This window comes from Rousettus aegyptiacus, unplaced genomic scaffold (genome assembly GCF_014176215.1).
Source record: "Rousettus aegyptiacus isolate mRouAeg1 unplaced genomic scaffold, mRouAeg1.p scaffold_m13_p_7, whole genome shotgun sequence".
Classification (NCBI taxonomy): domain Eukaryota; kingdom Metazoa; phylum Chordata; class Mammalia; order Chiroptera; family Pteropodidae; genus Rousettus; species Rousettus aegyptiacus.
The window spans coordinates 83,366,879-83,383,513 of record NW_023416310.1 but is presented as its reverse complement, the minus strand read 5'-3'; the positions used below and the strand labels follow the sequence as shown (position 1 = coordinate 83,383,513).

Sequence of the window (16,635 nt, the reverse complement as noted above, 5' to 3'; positions counted from 1 at the left end):
TTTAAGGAGATTACAGTAGGGCAGTAAGGTTAGCACAATGCCCCTAGAATCCAAATATGCAAGAGAGGATGATAGAAGTCTATCAAAGTTAGAAAGTGCCAAGAGGAGTCAAAAAAGGAAGGAATTGCATAGGCCTGAGGAGGTAAAATTTAGACAGGTAGTGAGAGATAAATAGATGAGAATGAGCAGAAAGGAACACAGGCTCCAGTCCTTCCTTCACCCACCAAGGACGGAAGCTTCCCACTGCCCACCATTGCCCGAGGCACTGGGATGTAGGGGTTAACAAGACAGGCGTAAGTCCTGCTTCCGTGGCCCTTGCTTTCTAGTGGGGGACATAGACAAGTACACAAATACATCAGAGGATTTCAGATATTGTTGAGTGCTATGAAGATTAAATGAAATGATCATTATATAGAGTGACTATAAAACAGACAAGGAAGACCTCTCCAAGGAGGCTCCAGTCACATTGTCATGAGATGATCTGGGGAAGAGTACCCCAAGTCATATCTGGATGTCGCACATTGCCAAATATCCGGGGGCGGGGGGAGGGGAGAGCAAAGTGTCCCCAGTTGAGAACTGATATAGACCCTACAATAGCTAACACCATAAGGCTCCTCAGGTTAATGGGTCTTTCTTAACCCAAGAATCCTATATCCAAAATGGTTTTAACCATCAGAGGAAGCATGAATTGGTCTCCTACAGAGAAAAGCAAATGCCTTTTGCAAAATGTTGTTTAACTTCCATAGTCTCTGACATACCAGGCCTCTTCTGTAGCCCCATCTCCCCTTGAGTGAGTGATGCAGGGTGACGGGTGGAAGAATGGAGCCTAGTGATCGGTGGTATATGCCATTCTGGGACCACTCACTGCCAGACAAAGGGCAGGGCGACAGCTCCAATTTGCTCTTTTTACTTCTAGGACCAGCCTCCTGCAGTCCTGGCTTGAGATGGACATGGGAGCATCAGGTATTTATTCAAGCATCCCTATTGTTTAAGGCAGGTCTCCATAGCTGTTTTTGTCTATGTCTTTATCTTTATTGGGGTTTTTAAAGATGACAAGAGGGAACAGTAAAGTACAGCTTGATTCAGCAGATACACATGGAGCACCTACCATGTCTCCATTACCCTGGTCTTTCCCAGGGGCACAAGCAAAGACATCTGAGGAACTGCATGCGAGTCCTGGGTACAGCCGGGGTGTGGGCCCATGTGTGACCCATCAAGGGACAGGCTGCAGAGGCCAGATTCGGTCTCGAAGGCCAGATGAAGGGATTTCACTTCATCTCGCAAAGTATAGACAATAGGATGCCATGGAAGACTCTGAAGCAGAAATGTCACTTATTCAATATCTAAGGGACTGCGGGATTGACAGTCACCTTCAGCAGAGCGGACTCCTGGCCCTGCATTTTCTCCCAACCCTGTTTCTTCACTCTTTGGCGCAACTCGACACAGGGGCACAGAAGTGGGAGCCACGAGGAGCCTCACTGAGAGAACAAGCATGGTTTAACAGTTGCTACACTGCTCAGGATAAATTCTTGCCCCCGAAGGGTCACAGCGCCTTGCCTCTGAGGGGAGGAGACAATGAAGCTGCTACGGGGTGGCTCAGAAAACAGATTCAGGCTTGGCAGCACTTGAGAGCATTTTGGAAACTTCTCACCATGTTTTGTTTTGTTCTGTTCATAGGCCCTTAGAGTAAGCTGCAGAAATCGCCTCTGTGGGCTCGGATCCCCCGTTGCTGCTCAGCTCCCACAGGCTGCCCAGGGCTTCTCCTGACCTGGAGCCACCTTCAAGCACTCATCGGCATAGTTGTCTTCCTTCCAAAATTGGGCTTACTTACTGTAGAGGAAGAGGCGTTCGCCGGGTCAACTCCAGGCAAAGGTGCAGAGAGACTAGAAGCTGTGAAAACAACCTCCGCAATCATACCTGTGACTCACTGAACGATTCTCAGAAAGCCAGATGCCGAGCTAAATATGCGTATCCTGTCATCTGATGGCCAGAACAGCCTAAGGAAGTAGGTACAATTATTTCCTTTGTTGATGAGAGCTGCTTGCCCAGCTACCCAGCTAACATTTGGCAGAACTTTGGTACTCCAAAGCTGGGGTCTTTGGTCCCCAAACTCCTGTTTCTCCACACTTCCCTTGGGCAGCCACCCCTTCGTCTGCCCACCAGGTACCCATTGGCTTGTACCTGTATTTTCTCAGGTCAATATCCAGTTCTCCCCATGTCAAGCTCCTTTCTCAGGAAAGTCTAAGCTGTACCATGAATTAATGCTATGACCTTGGGAAAAGCCCCGTCATCATCTGGGCCTCAGGTTTCTCATCAGTAAAATGGGGATGCCCCGCCTCTTTTATAGTCAGTGCAGGGATTAAATAGGTTTGTGTGCCCTCAAGCCATCGGTAACCTCTGATGGGCATGTCTTTAGAAGGTCTTATGATGATGCAGAAGTAACTCACGTAGTGAGAGGCTCGACTCCTGGTCAGGGGCAGTGAGCACCCAGGAGGGCTCCACGAATAGATGTGAGCAAGAGGTGTCTGCACCGGGGGCAGCTCGGGACCTGCCAGCTGCACTGGCAAAGCTTGCACTTGGCTCTTTTCACAGCGAGAGGTCACATTCCATGGCCCAGCAGCCCAGCCCAGACACACCGGAAAAGTGAACGTTAAAGGGGCTCTGTTTGTTTATAAAAAGGTTTGTGGTTTGTGAGCCTCTGAGTTCTCCGGGTAGTTGCCAGTTGCCGAGGTGAGGCAAGAAGACAAGGGGCGAGGGAGACAGGGTGCAAGAGAAGCAGGGCGGCCCTCCTTGCTCTCAGCTCTTAAACAGAAGCCGCCCAGGGGAGACCAGCCGCTTTCCCCACAGGCGGGCTGTGCGCTGTGCTGTCCAGAGCTCAGACTTGGGTCTAACTGTCAAAGGGCCTGGGAGCAACAGCCCGGGACTCGTATTACATCTGCTACATTCGTTTACTGGAGCTGTTGTGACAAAGTGTCACGAAGCGGGTGGCTTAGAGCAACAGAAATATATTATTTCACAGCTCTGGAGGCTAGAAGTCCAAAATCAAGGCAGCTGCAAGGCCATGTTCCCTCTGAAACCTCTAGGAGAAAGATCCTCCCTGACCTCTTTCCACCTCTGACAGCCGAGAGGGTCCTTGGCTTCTGGTGTCACACCTCTGGTCTCTGCCGTCCCCTTCACCTACGTCTCCCTGTGTCTTCACATCATCCTCTACCTGTGAGCGTCTGTGTCCAAATGTCCCCTTCCTAGAAGGTCAGTCGTTAGGATGAAGGCCCACCCCACTGACCTCATTTTTACTTGGTTACCTCTTTAAAGGTCCTATGTCCAAATCAGGCCACATTCTGAGGTGCCGGGGTTAGACTTCGACATATCTTTTTGGGGGACACAGTTCATTTATCCCATAAGGCCTGCCTTCTTCACATTTAGGGGTGGAAATGGCTCAAAAGCTTTAGATCTGAGCTCCACTTCTCCCTATAATTGACTTCTTGGTTTTGAAAATGATTTTAAACATGATTCCTCATCTCGCTGACTTGGGGAACATGAAATCATAGAAAGCACTAGCTTTATAGCTGAAGGTAAACCTCTGAGATCATCCAGTGCTTCCCAAAGTGCTCACAAGAATATTGATCCTCCAAGTCCTCCTGGAGTCACAGTAGGGACCGGGGCTGTGAGTCCCTTCTGGGGATTCTCAGTGTGTATAGTTGGGTGAAGGTCTTGAGACGTCCAGCAGTAAAAAATGCTTGCAGCCTCTTTATCCCAGCACCTCCCAAACTCATTTCCCCACGGAATTGGTTATTTGGGTCATCCTGATTACTAATCCTCACTCAGGAAATGCTCATCTCGATTAAGCCCTCTAGTTCATTAGAAAACCAGAACCTAGACTTTGATCTCCTCCTACAGGTGAGGATCTCAGGCTCGGCTTTGCAGGGAACACAAATTGAGACAGATCTTGGATTGAAAACATTTGCATTTACTGCTATCTAAATTTTTTAGAAATTATTTTTTTAACACTATGTACTCAGTAAATTTTCAAAAGAATAAGAAAAGTTAAACTTGCCTTGAATCTTCCCACCCAAAAATAACCTGGTAATATGAGATCTTTGTTATTTCTGCCGTATTTCGATTGCACTAGGAGGTAAGGAGGCTTACAAATGGGGTAGGAGCCAGACCCAGAATCGATGAGCTCAGATGCGCATCCTGATGTTAGTTCTTGCTCACATTTTATGCAGGTCCCCAGGCCTCAGCTTCCCCTTACTCTTTTAGAGGAAAATGTGTCTTCTTATTGCAGAGTCTAAAGATTAGTAATATTAATGACTACCATTTATTGGGTGCTTACTAGATCCACACAATATTATTTGTTATCATCACCCCAGAAATTAACCTAATCATATCTACCCAAGGAAACAAATAAGATCACCGAGGCTTTGAGAGTTTAAGTGACTTACCTGAGGTCTTACAGCTGGTAGCAGCAACAGAGCCGAATTCCTATAAACATTGATTCCAGAGGAAGCAACTCAAGGAGAAAGATTTTCTGGGAGATCCATTTTGCTGGCGAGAATAGTGGCAAGGGGCCTGACTTCCGGGGTGACAGCGTTTGCAAGGTTGGGCCCTTGGCACAGAGGCGGCGGTGGTTTTTCTGAGGGCTTGGTGAGGTGACAGCAGGGGCAGTGGTCCCCCAATTAGTCTGGTTCTTCGGAGTATATTGTCATTGCTCCTGGAAGCTTTGCTTCAAGCCTGACTATCCATTTCCCCTAAGAATTTCGAGAATCCCCAATATCCTTTTGATAAACAACTTCTCTGCCCGATTAGCCAGAGTCAGCCTCTGTTGCTTGCCACCAGAAACCACGGCTGATACATACTGTGTTAGTTAGAGAGAGCCTTCTTTCCACACAGAACTCTAGTGGCTTTAGGTGTCTGCAAAGTAATGGGCAGAGATAGTCAGTTTCTGATCAATCTGATCAAAGTAGACAACAAATTGATTTTAATCCCAAAGGGAACTTTTGGGCAAAGTTACACAAATTGGTTTAAACCATACTGATTATATTACCCTTTGATGGCTAAATCTCCAGCTCATATTGTATTTTGTGCCCAGAGTCTAGGTGTCAGAAGCCAAAAAGAAACCATACTTGCCTGACTGAGTCTTCTGCAAGAACTTTAATTGAAAATCATATTTATCCTTTAATCCAACAGTTCTCAAACTTTATGTCTTCAAAACACTTTTCACCCTTAAATAATTAAGGACACAAACAGCTTTTATCATGAAGATTATATCTACCTATACCCGCTGTATTCAAAATTAAACTGAAAAAAAATTTTTTATAAATTCATTTTTTTAAATAATAAAAACATTATGTGTTAACATAAATAATGCATTTTTTAAAAATAACTGTAGTTTCCCAACAAAAAATTAGTATAAAGAGTGTCATTGTTTGACATTTCTGAAAACCTCTTTAATGTCTGGCTTAGTAGAAGACAGCTGGATTTTCATATTGTTTTCTGCATTCAGTTTGTTATATGCCATATGTCATGTAGCCTCTAGAAAACTCCACTGTACACTTATGAGAGAATGGGAAGGGAAAGACAAATATTTTAACATTATCATGAAAACAGTTTTGACCTCATAAGCCTCTTAAAAGATCTCAGGAACCCTCAGAGGTTCCCAGACTATAGTGTGAGGACCACTGCTCTAATCTCTAAACCTTTTCATGCCTTGTATCCTAAGTTCAAATCCAGGATACGGCTGATTCACATGACAGGTCACTTTTACACCCTAACTGTCAGCCTAATGATGTGGTCCCATCCTTCAGAATTATCCTATTTACTGATCCATTATCTCTCTGCCTTAAGGTATAACGTATTATCTAAAGCTCTGCTCAAAAAGTCAGGAAGCCTGGTTCTGCCACTAACTAGCTGTGGATAAATCAGTCGTCCCCTCCAGACCTTAGTTTATCCACTTGCCAAATAGATACTTATTTACTTCATAAGACTGCTTAAAGATTAAATTGGATAGTAGACATGAAAATACTTTTAACACATCCATGTAATAGGATATTATATCATTACTTTAAATGACAGTATTATTCAGGATGCCTTGAGTTGTCAGTAACAGATAATAGGATTCAAATGGGCTTAAATTTATTGACTCACTTAATGAAAGCCTGACGAGCCTCAGGGGTGGTTTGAGTCAGAGGTTCCTGTTGGAGTCCAGAATCTGATTTCTGTTTTCCGCTGCACCCTCAGCTCTGCTCCGAATGGCTTCATTCCCAGCTAGGCGCCCCCTCCCGTTGGTAGCAATGCCCACTGGATTTCTAAGCCCACCTTCTTATGCTGAACTACCCGAGGTAAGAAAGAGCATCAATTTCAGAAGCTTCCATGAAAGAGAGAAAAGATTTCTAACCCAGAGATCCTCAGCAAATGTCTCCTCTTAGGGCCACACTGAGTCAAGTGTCCATCCCTGAACCAATTACCAAGATCTGGGTAATAAGATCGGTTGATTGGGTCAATCTAATCAAAATCTGCTCTGGAACTGAGGATAGGATGGCTCGCCCAAACAGTTTAGCTTGGAAATTCTGTGTTCTGTTAAGAAATGAAAGGGTAGGGAACAGTTGCTTCAAAAACAATCAACGAACGTCCAATATGACATCACAGATCTGTATTTATTAACCAAAGAAGATGGTCACACATACAGTTCAGGAAAAAGATTAGATTAAAGGAGAACATGTCTACTAAATGCCCCATCTTACAAAATAGACAGTGTACATATATATATGCTTATAAATATATATAAGCATATATCCTTAGTGGTAATGACTGAGGTGTAGGATTGTGGATGACTATGCATTTTTGTTTGTTTATTAGTTTGTTTTCTGCTAATCTAGCTTTCGTTAACAGATAGTATAGTACTTTGTCTAAAATTTTCATACAGAAACAAGTCTAAGGTCCTATAAAGATATGAAGCATAATCGCTGACTAACCCATTCATCTCTGGCACCCGCTAGTCTTCCATCCTAAGACTTTAGGCTGACCTTAGTTAGCTACCATCCCTCATGTCACCCAATGGGACCACAAAGCCTGAGCCGGAGCAAGAAACTTCCATCTATGTACATTTCCTTCAAAACCCCTAAAGAATCACAAAACCAGAATCTCTTACTCAGAATACAAAGCAATCTACTTTCATCCATATGCAATTCTAAATTTCACTGGCTCTCTTCCCCTCCCCTCCCCCTCTCCCCCAGCCCTCCAACAGCTCCCATGACCTCATCATGATATTTAGAATAATAGTCTTTTCCCACAGGTCATCAGCTTCTAAAATAAATATATTTCCATCAACGGAAGCTGCAGAGTCACCAAAATTATTATACCTCGGTTCAGAGTCACAAGCTCATTAAAGACTGATTATTGTGCTTTTTCAAAAAGAATGGCAACGGAAGAAGCAAGATGATTTTTTAAAAAAATTTATATAACTAGGGAAAGAGATGCATGGGCAGATTAATGTAAAAGACATCCTTTGTAGAAGGTAGCTGAGATAGCTAATAGGTAAGAAAATGAGGGAACGACAAAAATACCACTAAATTCTTGATAAGCAATTTATTGGCCTCTGAATTTCCTTGGAAGAAACTAACAACAATAAAGGAGCTTGGTCAAAGGGAAGAAAACTCAAGTACCGAAGTCAGGATTTCTAGATCCCATACTGTACCTTACTCCACGTGGGACCCTGTCCCCCTCTCTGAGCCTTTGAAGGTGGGTTAAACTCAGAGATGGCAAGTGACTGACATCCCTCCACCATCACCTTCTTCCTCTTCCTAGAAGCCATCAGTAATCCACCCTAGAATCCTTTCCCGGGGAGCCCAGATAAAGCCTGAGAATCAACACTACCCTCTAAGCGGCCACTCTCCACTTATCAATGAACACATGGGGCTATCTGTTTCTCTGGGATAACGATTTCTGAAATGCCCATAAAATTATGACACTCTGATTTCCTTCTGCTGACCCAGGCTTACTTCATTTGCCAAATGCTCACAGCTGGCATTTAAGAATCAGTCATAACGTTGTTAACATCATTCATAAAAAAAAACAAAAAACAAAAAGTAACTGCGGGCTTACCATTAAGAGGAGATTGAAACAAGGGTGAGATAACTGACTGTGCATGTCAGAGGAGCTGTCTTGTGCAAGAGACAGTACAGTTGGTGTCATCTGTGTGACCCCGAGAAACAGGAAAGAGGCCACTGAGTGCAAGTTACGGGAAGACTAATGGTGGCATTTCGAGGCCACAAGCTGGCCCATATGAGAGCGTTTCTCTATCTCCGAGGTGTTTCAGGCAAAGTGGGCTCAGGCACATCCCAAGGAGGCTATAGAACATGAGCCACAAGGTCAAACACCTACAAGGGCCAAGCAGCCAATATAATATGTGAAGTGGCCCCAGTGAATGCAGTGCAGGGCATGGTGAGGCTGATGGTGACCAGAAGTTCGAAGAGGGCAGCCACCAGGCTGCTCCAAACGGATGCGGCCCTGCGCTCCTCTCCTCCCTGCCCCTCCAGCCTCCAACCCTCCTACCTCCTTTCGTGCAATCCTCCCTCTTATTGTCTGCCTACCAGGCAACTAGCAGTGGCTGCCGCAGATTCACGTGTAAATAATGATAAAACAGTATAAGGGGCATAAACGAGGTGCCATAGGAACACAGAGCAAAGGGAGATGGATTTGGTGTGATGGGGTTGATGGGGACCTCCTGGAGAAGATGGCATTGGCTCTGGCCTCTGAAGAGGGTTGGAGTCCAACATGCAGAGATAAGAAGGAAGGGCCCTCCAGGTAGGGAAGTAGCTCCAGCGAAGGCACTGGGGTGAGGAAATGTCGGAGCAGAGGGAACATGAAGGAGGAGGGGGTAAAGCTGGAAACCTAGGTCGCAAAGGTGCTTGGATGCTCCGCCAAGGAGCTTGGGCTTTATGATGCAGTTTAGGGGGGTTCACATTGTTCCCCACTCCTCAGCGTTCCCAGAGCAACCCTCCTGGCCTCTTACCTCTTTCCTTACTCATGCCTCACCTGGAGGGAAACAGGAAAGAGGCACAGGTCATCCGATTCGGTCACCCGCTGCTTAATCTAATCCCGACTGGCACAGAAGGGGCATGAACCAAAATGTATTTTAATCACACCATTCCTTGTCTTGAGCACCATCACATTATTCAGTCGGTCAACAGATTAAAGACCCCTAATGTGCCAGGCACTGGGGACAAAATGACAGACGAAGCAAACTAGCTCCTGCCCTCCTCTTGCTTGCAATCTGTTGGAGGTATAGATGACGATTAAGTAAATAACTCGCAAAAGAGTGGTGCTGAGATAAGGAATGGAGGAGATGGCAGCGATCAGAAGACCTACAGTGGCCATGATAGTCCAAGAAGCCTCTTCAAGAAAGCGATGCTTAATCGGAGGCCAGAAGAGCGAAAAGGAACCAGCCATGTGCAATAGGGGTGGAGTAGGGAGATTAGCAGACAGAGGGGGACAGCGTATGCAAGGGCCCCGATCTGAAAAATAAATCAATAAAAAGAACCGAAAGCAGACCAGGGTAGCCAGATGCCAGGAGAGCAAAGGCAGTGTTTCTCACGGCAACTGGCACTGACCCATTGACGAGAGGAACAAATCTGCTTAAATTTGTTCCCTCCTGGGCCTTGTTTCACTTTGTATGTGTTCGCAGCTACAAGGAAGGGGCCACGAGCTTTTTCATACATTGTGGGGCTGAGGGTGGTGGTAGAAAAACAGATGGTTTTCCTGTTGGGGAACAAAATTCCAAGGAGATAAGAATATGTCCTTCGAGTTTATTCATGCTTTCTTAGCCAAGCACACCACACCCCAGGGACCTCCAGATACCAAATATTAGCATCTTTCAGGAATTTCCACTCGAAGGGCATTGCTCAGTGGTAGATTTTCAGGAGGGAAGGGAACTTTTTTAAAAAAGAAAGTCGTGGTGTCAATCAAAGGGAAGAATGATAGAAGAATCAAAATTTCCTGGCAGTTTCTCCAAACCGAGTAGCTAATATGACCCAGGGCAGAGAACTAAGTGAAAGTTCCTTTCAAAAGTACTTTGATGTTCTAAAGGCATTGATTCTCAACTCCCTAGGAGTCTGGACTCCTTGCTTCATATGTAGACACTGGGCCCATCCCCAAAGACTTGGATTCAGCAGGCGATAGAGCCCATGGTCTGCCTTTTTTACCAGCACCAAGTGCCCCTGCTGTCACTGAGGCATGCTGCTGCACTTGGGCCGGGGATGTGGGCAGGTAGGGTAAGAAGGGAACGGAAGCAGAGGAAAGTCAGGGGCACGGAGACTCCTCAGGAAGTCTGCACAACTCTGAGCTGCGTTCGTATGGGGTAACACCTGGTTCAAAACCTCGGGCTCCTCTCTTCTTTCTTACACTCGCAGTGATCACTGTCGTCGCTCCCTGTAGACACCCTCATCTCCTCGCCGTGCTCCCACTCTGTCGGAGCCTCCTGGCAAAACCCCAGCCCTGAATACGTGTATCTCCAGCTTCCTGCCATGTCCAGCTATCCATTGTGCCTTGAAAACAAGACATAGACAAGGCTTTAGGGCCGCAAATCTCAAATCCCCACCGATGACCCGACAAAGGCTGACGCCTCCATCTGTTCAGGGAACCCCATTGCGTCCCTCCTGCGCAGGAACTATGGGCATCTCTGTTCCCATGCGCTCCTATGCGAAGAGCCAGTCCTTCACTGGAGCATTCCCTAGGCCTACAGACTCACTGTCACACCTCCTATCACCTTGGCGCCCACAGCCCCTCCAGCGACCACCTCCATTTCTGTCTTTCCTGGAGCACTCTTCCTCCAAAAAGAGTTGCCTCTACTTGCCACCTTCGGTCCCTCCCCATGCATCATCCTTGTCAGCCTCTTCAGCCAGGCTTCCGACTTTCTGCTCTACAGAAACATCTCTCTCGAAGACCCCCAGCCGCCTCCTAAAACCATTACATTGGGATTCCAACATATGAATTTGGGGGAGACACAAACATTCAGCCCATACCATATGGGAATTTTAAAATCCAGCTGTATCCCCAGTCACATCCTAAACTAGGCAGAATTAGTTCGGAAGTTTTCCATTCAATAATCATCACGTACCTGCCATGTACCTACCTATCAGTGTAGCAGGTGTGGGGTGCTCAGGTGGAAGTCAGACCCAGGCCCCCTTCCCCACAGTCAGACCTAGAGCCTTGTCTATTGTTCCTATAGTGTGATTTGAGAAGACCGCTCTTGGAAAGTTGTCTTTTTAAAAAGGTAGATATACTGGGTGCTTTTTTCCTCCTCCTCAGGGATTCATGAAGTTAGCTTAATAAAGCTCTGTAAGTCCCAGGGTAGAAAAGCCCGCTTGACTTTGGTGAAGCCGGTGTTTCCCCAGTTTGTTCGACCATGGAATCCCCCCTTTTTTGAAGACCACCTATTTTCATCCTGCAAACTTGTGTTCCAAGGTACAGCCTTATGTGAACAGCAGCCCACTCTGCTGTTTACACCACCCCCAGTCAGGCCAGTCATAAGGAGCAGAGGCCTCTCCTTCCAAAATTGGCTAGGCCTGGAGTCTTCCCTCCCCTGGGTCCCCTTCTTTCATTTCCAGCGGTATAGTTACTTGGTCTGGGCTCATGGTATCCTGGAGGGGAATAGCCTGATGTAGATCTAGCTGCAGTCCTGGGTAAGTGGATTTCATGTTTACCGGGAAGGAGCTTCCTGGAGCAGGCCAGAGGATGGGGCTATTTTGGTCCAGGCAGGCGATAAATCTCAGCGCAGAGACAGCTGCCCACTCCTCCTACTGTCAGGCTGCCCTGTGAGATGTTCTCACTCTCCGCCGTCCTGCTGCTGCTCTTCTAGAATGTCACCCTAACTCTGCAGTGCCGAAATAGAGCTGGGGTTATACAACTTGCCTGCGTAACGTATGCTGCCTCCCTTACTTTGTACCTTCTTTCTGCCCAGAGTTACAAGAATCCGGTAGAAGGAATTCATGTCTAGAGTTCATCTGACCCCCTGCCCTCATTTTATAGATGAGAAAACTGAGGCACAGAAAAGCCCAAAGCCGGTCATCAGAGCAGTGGCCCAAGCTTGTGGGTCCCCAGTCCAAGATGTTTTCTATTCTATAAGGAAGTCAGTAATAGCAAAGGGCTGGAAACCAACTATGCCTGCAGAACCTTCTGTAGTGTGAATATAATACATATCTATGCATATTCTCTTAAAAATGACAAATAGAATCGTACTCACGTTTATGCAACTTGTTTTCGTTTTGTTTTTCACTTGCTCATGTTTTGAGCATCTTCCTTCCCCAACGATTTCAGTCAGACCCACCGCCTGGCCTCCCCACTTTGGTTCTGGCCTCCTTATCGTCCTTGCTGAGCACAACAGTCAGAGTCATCTTTTCGAACCGTGAATAAGATCCTTTACCTCCAGGCTTAAAAACCTTCAGTGGCCTCCCATTACTCGAGACAAAGGCCTAACTGTCCAACCTGATCTCTGAGGCCTCAGGCGACCTCGCTGCCTTTCCGGCCTCACCTCTGACAGCCACACAAGTTTCTTTCAGTTCCTCAAAGGCACCGGGTTCCTTCCCCCACCACTCAGGACCTTCTAGAATGCTCTTCCCTCTTATCGAAATACCCCCATACGTGCACATACACGTACACATATGCATGCATGCATGTTCACATTTGCACGAGCATGCACACGCACACCCAGCCTCATCTAGTCTTAAAAGCTCAGCTCGAACATGACTTCCTGTTTTTCCTGATACCCTCTTTACTTCCAATCCTGCCCCAGACTACGTCAGCTCAGCCTTACAGCAGCATCTATTTCCCTTTACACCTCTATCCAGGTAAAATGTGTGCATATTAAAGATGTGTAGAATTACATGATGGAAATGTCTCTCAGGGAGACCGTGAAGTCCATGGGGGCCAAGGCTGGTTTTGCACATCACTGTATCCTCCACACTTAACCCGGTACCTAACAAAGAGTAGACCCCTCAATTAATATTTATGAAATGAATGAATAAATGGAAATGCCAAAGAACGGAGGCTGGGTGCCAGATGTAAAGAAAATATTGTCAAAGGAAAAGATGAGTCTCTGCCCTGGAATCAAGAAGGCAAGCATAAACTGCGGGCCTTGAATGCAAGTTTGATAGGAATATCACCTTTATTTTCAAAATCAGTTTGTTCCCTACTCTGAGCCCTCAATCTGCCAGACTGGAAAGGGAGGGGTAAAGTCTTTACTGGAGGTTTCCTATCCCCTCCCAGCCATGAATAAGAGCACAGCACACTGCTGTGATGCTCCAGAAACAGGTAAAGTGTGCATATCCTCCAGCCTAACATGGAAACCACCCCTACAGTGACCCTAAAGCATGACATCCCTATCCCTACTCGCTCCGCATTCCCTGCATGGGGCACAGAACTCCACGTAACCCAGGCCCCTCATCTCAGGGTCCTGCCTGCCCAGGGGCACCAAGCTGCCATCCCACAGGGTCTCCTTATCTCCTTAGAGAGCTGCCGCAGGACTTCCACACAGAGCAGAAAACACCACTCTTCAGGAATGTACCTAGGAGATACGTCCCCTCCTCACCACCCAGGCCGCCCCTGCCCCAGACCTCTCTTCCCTTTTGTTCCAGAGGAGACTTGCTCATTGCCTGTCCTTTCTCCTCTCCCAAGGACACCTAATCGTACTCTTCACAAGATGCAGATGAGCTGTGGGCTGCAGGATGCAGACTGCCTCTGCCGACAGGAATCCCTGAGGTAAGAAGCCCAAAAGGGCCAAGCTGCTTGCTTAAAATGGGGAGGAAGAAGAGAGCTGAGGAAGCTCAAAAACAAATTAATATTCCAATAAATCATCTTGCCTCACAAGTCACTTTGATGCCTTACACGCCCCCACTTCCTGCCTGAGCCGCAGCCAGCTGTCATTTGCAGGAAGGTTCTGATTATCAGGGCTCAGACCTTCTGTGGGGAGGGGTGTCTCCCAAGGGAGGGGGTGAGGATCTGAGGAAAGAGAGGACTCTGAAGAGGGACTTGGGGGGTACTAAAAATATTGAGAGGCAAGAGTTGAAGCATCTGGTGAGACACTTCCCAAAAGCCTGCACTAGGGGACTCTTCTCATAGTCACGGCCCCCACCCCATGTCGTCCCTATACTGCTTTAAGGCACTCTTCTGAGACCTTCGGTGTAGAACTACTTATACCTCCAAGGGAATGCAGGTGGGTTTAGTCTGGAGAAGATGAGAATGGCAGGACTCGGGAAGAGGACTCTTACAAAGGGCGGGTGGCGGGTGGAACTAGCCCTCCCAGCGCTGGACTGTGAGACAGAACCGACCAGAGCTCCATTACAACTAATCAACCAGAAGTATCTTCTCGCCCCGTGGAACAGAAAAGTGGGCCTCGCACACCCATATTGCATAAATGGGGAGATTCTTTTGAGTAAGCTGTGGCCTCTCAGCAGTTAGAAGACACGCCAAGGGGTAGACTGTGAGACCATGCTTACAGATAAGAGTTAGTCTCACACTCTGAAGCCTAAGCATCCCCATCCTGAAAGCTTTCACCTGAGCTCAGCTCTTATCTCCGGCAGCTCCCAGCCCTCCTAGGAAGACCTGCCCAGCTCCTACTCTGGCGCCAACTCTTGGATGCACCACAGGAGCCTGGGATGACATTTTTCTTAGCTGACCTGACACAGCCGCTCAGTTGGCTCATGTTTCAAAGGCAGAAATTCCTACTATAGTTCATCAGCATTTGTTTCTGCCAAGGGGCTGGGAAGGAGACAGGCTCTGGCTCCTACAGTCCCCTGCCTGGCATATGAGCCCAGACTCAGGCTGTGGCCAGTGGAGCCACTGATCACACGAGACCTTAAGCTCAGTCCAAGATGTCAATTGGGGTAGAATATCTCCTTACCACAGGCCTTCCTTGGCCGGAAATCTCTACCTGGATTCCAGTGGTGATAAGTGAGGTGATTGTAAGGGTAAGGGCCTCACCTCACCTTGTCCTAAACAGAGATAAGAACCCCAGAGGACTAAATACCAATGGCTGTGTCAGCCCTCGATGAATGTTCGTTGAGTGAATGAATAATGAAGGGAACATATGGCTTTGTATCAATAAATATTAATGATCTACACAGTTCCAGAACATTTTGTGTGCTGTAGGGATACAAAAGACACTCTCCTTGTAGGATCACAGCCTAGGTAAAGAATCCAAACTCACACAATGAGCAATGTTCATTCAATAAACATTTACTGAGCACCTGCTCTGTGCTGGTCACTGTGACCAAGAAGATATGGCCCCTGCCTCCGAGGAGTTTATACTCCCATGAGAACCATAGGAAAGTAAATGAGTAATTTACAGTGAAGTATGATGGATATTTCTGAGAAATATAAAAAGAAGAGTTCCACTGGAACACGGTATTCGAGAGAATGCTTCCTGGGGAAGGAAGATGAAGGTGAAGAAAGACAGAGCCCGCACTACGAAGGCTTGAAGACTCGTCCATGATGGACAGACTGGCTCAGAAGCTAATGCAGAAACTGAGGCATAAACAGCATGCCACATTTAAATCCCAGCTCCACTGCTTGCTCTTGTTCAATCTTGGACAACATTCTCACTTGGAGTCCCGGTTTCTTCATCTGTGAAAAGACCATGATAATAATGGTGCCTATCTCAGGGTGGCTGGGAGGATTAGATGAGTTGAGCAATACAAGGAAATGTCTTAGCAGAATAAATCTCAATATGCAGTAACTGTTATCATCATCATCATCATCATACTCATCATCATCATCACAAGTGCTTAGCTGAGTCTGGAACCAGGGAAATTATAACAATAGGCTGAATCCAAGTCGTCTTGATGGAACAAAGTCATGGGACTTGGTAACGGGATGTGAGTAGGTAGCCAAGAGGGAGAAAGAATCGGCAATGATTCTCTCATCATTGATGAACAGTGTAGAAATTGCAGTGAGTCTTGAATTAGGACATCAGAAGACCTGAGCTCTCACATATGTAGCCAAGTAACTCTGGAAAATCACTTAAGGCTTTGAGCCTCAGTTTTCACATCTGGAAAATGGAAAGAACATTGGCTGCCCTGTGCACCTCGCAAGATAGTACTACAGAGCAAGCATAAGCTGGGTATGAAGACCCTTTAGTCAAATTATAAAGTGCCACTGACATATAGACTATTATTATCCTGAAGGTTTTAGCTTAAGAAACCAAAAGTACATGTTTTGGACTGAATCTCCAACAAACAGAAGACGATTCTAGATTTATTTTCTTTGCTTTTTCTTTGCTTTTAACGGCTCTAAAGCTGTGCTCCTCAAACTTGACTGTCTCTGCAAATCAGTTGGGGATCTCAGTAGTGCAGAATCTGATTCGGAAGGCCTGACATTCTGTATTTCTAACAAGCTCATGGGTGATGCTGCTGCTGCTGGTCCATGGACCACACTTCATCTAGCAAAGTTCACTAGAAGACCATGCAGACAAAGTGGTCACAGTCCTTAATCTAAGGGGAGACATGGGACCCTGAGGGAGTGTTTGGGATTCATAGCTGTCCGAGTCTGACCAGCTGCCTCTCCATTAGTGACAGTCACTCTCTGGTGCTTGCTCAATGTCCAGCACTGTTCTAAACACTTGGCAAAAATTTATTCATTTAATCC

At 46.5% G+C, this 16,635-nt stretch overlaps 1 protein-coding gene across 2 annotated transcripts in view; it reads left to right on the top strand.

The window, feature by feature from the left end:
• The window catches only part of ADRA1B (adrenoceptor alpha 1B), a 456,726-nt gene that overhangs the window by 324,134 nt on the left and 115,957 nt on the right, over positions 1-16,635 (top strand). For both annotated transcript variants that reach the window (XM_016167049.2, XM_036224615.1), the window contains exons 8-10: positions 917-963; positions 1,678-2,005; positions 13,669-13,752. The gene's annotated coding sequence lies outside the window, so the exon portion shown is untranslated. The remainder of the gene's footprint in view (positions 1-916; positions 964-1,677; positions 2,006-13,668; positions 13,753-16,635) is intronic.